Source organism: Sebastes umbrosus, chromosome 2 (genome assembly GCF_015220745.1).
Source record: "Sebastes umbrosus isolate fSebUmb1 chromosome 2, fSebUmb1.pri, whole genome shotgun sequence".
Taxonomy (NCBI): domain Eukaryota; kingdom Metazoa; phylum Chordata; class Actinopteri; order Perciformes; family Sebastidae; genus Sebastes; species Sebastes umbrosus.
The window spans coordinates 6,562,887-6,568,583 of NC_051270.1; positions in this window are offsets into that span (position 1 = coordinate 6,562,887).

Here is a 5,697-nt window from a genome sequence, read left to right on the forward strand (position 1 = left end):
TCTCACCTCCCTCTAAAGTCACTACCTCCTGGGGAAACTCCCTTTGTTGCCATTTGCTGTTTTGCTGATTCTGTCAGCAAAAATTAATTGGTGTCCATTTTAACTCCCCTCGAGCCGTAATTTCTATGAGCAGAGAGATACCCAGCCCCAATTAGGTGGTGTAAATAACATTTGCTCTATAATTGCTTCAATAAAGATTTATCGCCTTCTCTTCATTGTCCTTATGTGAAGGCATTACGAGGCCAGCCAGAGGAGACTGAGGCATGGCAAAGTTATCTGGTAGAGTGGTGAGGACAGGGTATGTTGTTGAATATAGTGTAGAACATTGTGGCTGTGTCCATGGGTATTGTCCACGCCTAGATGTCAAAGGTAGATTGCATGGAATTAGGTATTGTTTATTTTGCCTGGGGTTGGTTGGGGAAATCTAAAAAGAAAACAGAGCAAATAAGCAGAAAGGACAAACTCACAAGGACATTATTTCTTTTAATCTTCGCTGATGGGCTGTAAGTGACAAACAAATTTGGACTTGCACTGAAAACAAATGTAGACTACAATGTATCATGAGCATCCCCAGCTGACCCCCTTTGCCTTCATGACCACTTATGTTTCAAGCCCGGTCGCACTAAATGGCGTATGAATGATAATTCGCAAGTCATTTTGCGTGCAATAAGAACGCCATTCTTGCTTTTAGCGTGTCATTTGTACACGATGTAGTCTGCAATTTCAACGCATCCGTGTAAACATGCTACGCTCAGAGCTAGTGACGTAGAATAAAAAGTGCGAAAGACTGCTAATGACAGGCGGGATGGGAGGTGAATGGGTCCAACAAACACAGGACTTTCAACTAGGAGACTGGTTATCGTGTCCCAAAGTGTTGTTGAGTTATTTTTAAGTTACGTTTGTGTCGTGTTTTTTAGTGATGGCTGTGACGTGTTCTCCATACTTGTGTTACGTTGTTTCCGTACATATTTTACTTAGTTTACGTACTTATTTTAAGCCCAACCATGATGTTTTTCCTAAACCTAACTGCCGCCGTTACCGTAGCTTTTTGTGGTGTACAAATGAGACACGAAAAAGCTAAAATGTGTTCTCATGACGCGGCAAATCCTTGTAATGTCGTGCTATTTATACGCCTTCCCATGAGATCGGATTGTTTGTAATATATTTTTTGTAATAATGGATCCTTGATTTCAGACAGATGTAGACAAAAGCAGGCTCCTTATATTTAGTAAGTGTTTATTGATTTTGGTGGCTGAAATAACAACTGACACTAGTCATGTTTCAATTCAATTGTCAAACAAATTTTAAGCAAACTTTTGAAATGTCGCAAAAAGGAAATTGCAAATTTCCGTCAACTGGTTTGGAGCGAATAAACTGTGTAGTTTCGTCAGAAGTTGGTGTTATAGGCTACGCATGGCTGTAATCCGCCAGTAAACAGAGTAGAAGTATTGGTTGCAAGCCAGGAGCAAAACAGGCCATCTAACCATCTACGAGAGAAAAATAAAAATTCTGAAATTTGCTTCAATTGGACAGTTTTAATTATTCTTTCGTCTGGGAAGACGCCGACTGCAGAAACATCACAACACAAACTCTTTTTTAGATAAAAGGCAAAAACCACCTCAAGCATGCGTAAAAACTTTTTTTTGCTCAATTGAGGAAGTTTTAAATAATTTTGCTGTTTCCACACAGCTTTTCTAATGTGTGTGTCAAAATGTGCATAAATATACGTTGATGGAAACACGGCTACTGTCTTCAGCTGATTCGCTAGAAAATGAGAGCACTGCAACACAAAGCATTATAGAATTGACTATAATAAAAATAATAATACAAAATATTTTCAATGTTATTATGTTCCACTTTAAGAAAGAAAAGCCTTCAAGTATAAACAAAAGTGTCTGTATTATCAACAATAATGTCTGAGCGCTTTGTGAAGCGAAAGCTGGATTCACCATGAACCTTTTCACCATGTCCATCATCAGTGTGCTCAAGAAGATATTCCAGTCAGAGGAGCGCACAGTTTACTGGCAGCACATCACAGGATTTCTGAATAATAAAGTACTTCAAACTTTCATCTGAACAGTTTTAATGTGAACCACATGTCCATGGTATGTTGATATTATGAGAAGAAAACTACAGAATGAGCCACATCTACTCCAAAATACATGGAAATGTACGCCTATATATGTGTATGCAAAAACAAAGTTGTTTTTTCTGTTATGCAAAGAATACTGAAAATATTTCATGCACTGGAACAAAGCCAGCCTATTGTTACGGCATTGTTTATCCACTTCAGTACTCAAGATCGTACATCAAAGATGATCAACAATTTTAGAAAAGCTCTTGGGGTGATGTATGATTTAAAAGAGTTCTCAGTTTTATTAATGATGTTTAGAGGTATGATGATTAGTGAGGGAGATCTCTGGCTGGCAAAAACATCCACTGCTCATAAGGGACCTTGGAAGCATCCGTTTGCCACCATTACTAAAAGCGATTGCTTGCCTATTCATCCATTTCCCATGTACGATCCAAATAAACATGGCAGTGCTTGGTCTGCCAGGTGGATCTGGGGCTCGCCACCTCCTCTCCTCTGTTTCTTTCCCCGTATTAATAGCTCCTCAGGAGAGCCAGAGAGGTCTGTATGTCAGGTTTTATCTCCAGAGAAGAACAAGGGGGAAACTAAATGAAGCCTGAACTTGAGAACAGCCCCATCTAAGCTTCTCAAGGGGATGCTCGAAGCACATTAAGGGAAACATCAGTAATGTGCAAAACAAATGGAGGGATGTGAAAACCCCCAAAGACTTTCCCCCACCAGCTACGTTGAGCTGCTGCCATAAATCTCGGGACCCCTGTGCACACTGTTGTATCCAGACCGGGGAGGAGAAACGGGGACTGAGCAGAGCCAGGTTTCTTCCGCATGGAAACAGTGTTAACTGTCAGAAGGAGGCTTTTCATTTCAGCGCTTAGCTCCGATCGCGGGCTGCTTGTTGTCCCTTTGCCAAAGGCTTTTCAGACTTGATGCGCTAAACTGTTAGTCGAAAAGTTAAAGCAATTATCCATCGTTGATGTCCGGAGAGTATTTCTCCTGCCTTCAATCTCCTGCCTGTTTGTAACTACATGATTTGGATAAAGACTAATGGAGTGTGAGTAAAGCACAGGAGCAACGGGATTATACTAATAAAGATGTATTATGGCTGAGAACAAAGGGCCTTGGCAAGGTACCCGACCACTGGGGCTTGTGGGATCGGTTGTAGTGAAGGTGGGCGGTATGCACTGAGCTGTACATTTTCCCTGATGAAATGTAGGTATGCTTTGCAGTGATATTACAGTTTGTATTCGGAACACAATGAGTGATGGAAAGTCTGCCATGATGAAGTTTTACAATTAGATCAGTAATTTTCTCTAAAACAACAGTTATCTTTTTAGCCATGTTAGCGGTGTGGCTCTAGGGATGGCAATGTCGTTCGGTCCAACTCCTTGGTCCAGACTGAAATATCTCAATTATTGGATTTCCATTCAATTTTACACCGACATTCATGGTCCCCAGAGGATCATGCTTACTGGTTTTGGTGATCCCCTGACTTTTCTTCTTGCGCCACCAACAGGTTTTGGTTTTTGGGTTTTTAGTGAAATATCTCACCGACTATTGGATGGATTACCATAAAATTTGGTACAGATATCCTTGGTGCCAAAAGGGTGAATCCTGATGTCTCTGATGATCTCCTGATTTTTTTATCTAGCGCTATAATCAGGTCAAAATTTGTATTTGTTGAATTGACTTTGGTGTCTGACAAAATACAAGCAACACTAATGACATTCCCATCAGCCTGAGCTGCACCTCGTGTGTTTAGTGCCAATTAGGAAATGTTAACATGCTAACACACTACACTATTATGTAAACATGGTAAACATTAAAGCTTCTGTGGGCAACAATTTAGTTTTACATCATTGGGCAAAACATCCATAATAACCTGTCTGTATATTGTAATTCAAGTGTTCTGAGAGATAACTAGACTTCTGCACCTCCTCATGGCTCTGTTTTCAGGCTTTAAAAAAATCTAGCCCGTGATGGAAGACTTTGACCAATCACAGGTCATTTCAGAGAGAGAGAGCGTTCCTATTGGCTGTGCTCCGGCCATGTGAGCGGTGCTTGGTGTTTCCTCAAGAGATCTCAACTTGGCTGCCGGGTCACAAACTCAGGTCCACCGACGATCCACCTCTTTGCCCATTTTTGTATTAGCCGGGAGTTAGGCTGTTCCATCACTGCCTAGACGGCGACAGCCGAAGCCACCCACTTTGATCTTCACAAGGTGATGTCACAGAGACTATGTCCATATTTTATATGGTCTATAATGCTGACATTTAGCTCACAACAATGCTGTGCCTAAGTACAGCCTCTCAGACAGCAGACTCTTAGTCTTATTAAATTATGAGCATTAGCAATTCTAGTTTCAAAGCCCTTTTTTTTCAAAGAGTCCAAATTGTAGGTGAACTGGAGCATTTCAGAACGTTTTCATAAAAAATCTATTTGAACAAACAGACCACAATAAAAGAGGTCATATTTGATCATTTCTGCTAGTGAGCAATGACAAAGAATTCTTAGAAATCTGAATTAAATACCTTTGAATACCCAAATCAGCAGCAGTTAAAATGTCAAATGCGATTTATCAACCCAGTAAGGGCAGCAGAGCAGTTTGCAGATTGGGTATGAATTACCATTCTCCTCCTCCCCCTCTAGCTGTTGCTCATACGGAATGGTCAGAGTGGCTTGCCTGGCCTCATTTGCTGGTTAATTGCATTTTATAGTTGAGCTAAAGACCTGTCATCTGTTTCTGTGGTTTCATTTATCTTACAAATAACCTAGAGAGGGTAGGTTAAAGTACCTGTGCAGGCCAAATAAGCTCTTTCGCTGAATTTCTCACACAGCTTTTATTGCAGGTATCGCTTCTTCACACCCTATTTCATGCCCATGATGAGACAGAATTAAATTTTGGGAATTAATGCAGTTGAAAATATTAGGGGAAAATAAAATATGAACAAAGGTATCTTCGGTTTTGTGAATTCCACCTTTCAATTGGGCATTGCTGGAACAAAAATCCTTACAGCACCACATAAGTGAATTTTGTCCCAATTTTTGAGCTGTGAATCCATTAATAATGAACCCACCTAAAAACATGAACAATACAACATCAAAATCTCGCTGCTCCTACAGCTCGCAACATCGTGTTGCATCGTTGTTTTTACTTCTTCAAGGTAGTGTGTATTCCCACTGTGAATGGTGTCCCCATTCCTTGTAATTATGCAAATGACACATTAATGAGGTGTAATTGTGAATTCATAAAACAGCAGGGCTAAACTGTATAAAGATGCCATGTCTTAATAGGGGTAGTGGGAAGCTTCATCATTGAAGGGCTGGATACGCTAATTGTTTACCCACCACTGCTACTTTAAGTAGCACATATTCATTTCAGGGGCATGAAGTCTAGTTATGCGTGTTTATACTACTTAATGAATGGTGTTGAGTGTTTATCATGGCAAGGAACATTTACTACACAAACTATACATCTTAAAAAGACACACGGAGCCACATGCCGGGAGCAAAGGCTCAACTATTTAGCCTTCCTTTGTACAGCATGTGAGATAATTAGTGCATTACTGCTTGTTGCTGTCTGTGGCCTTTCACAGTCGAGGTGACTCAGC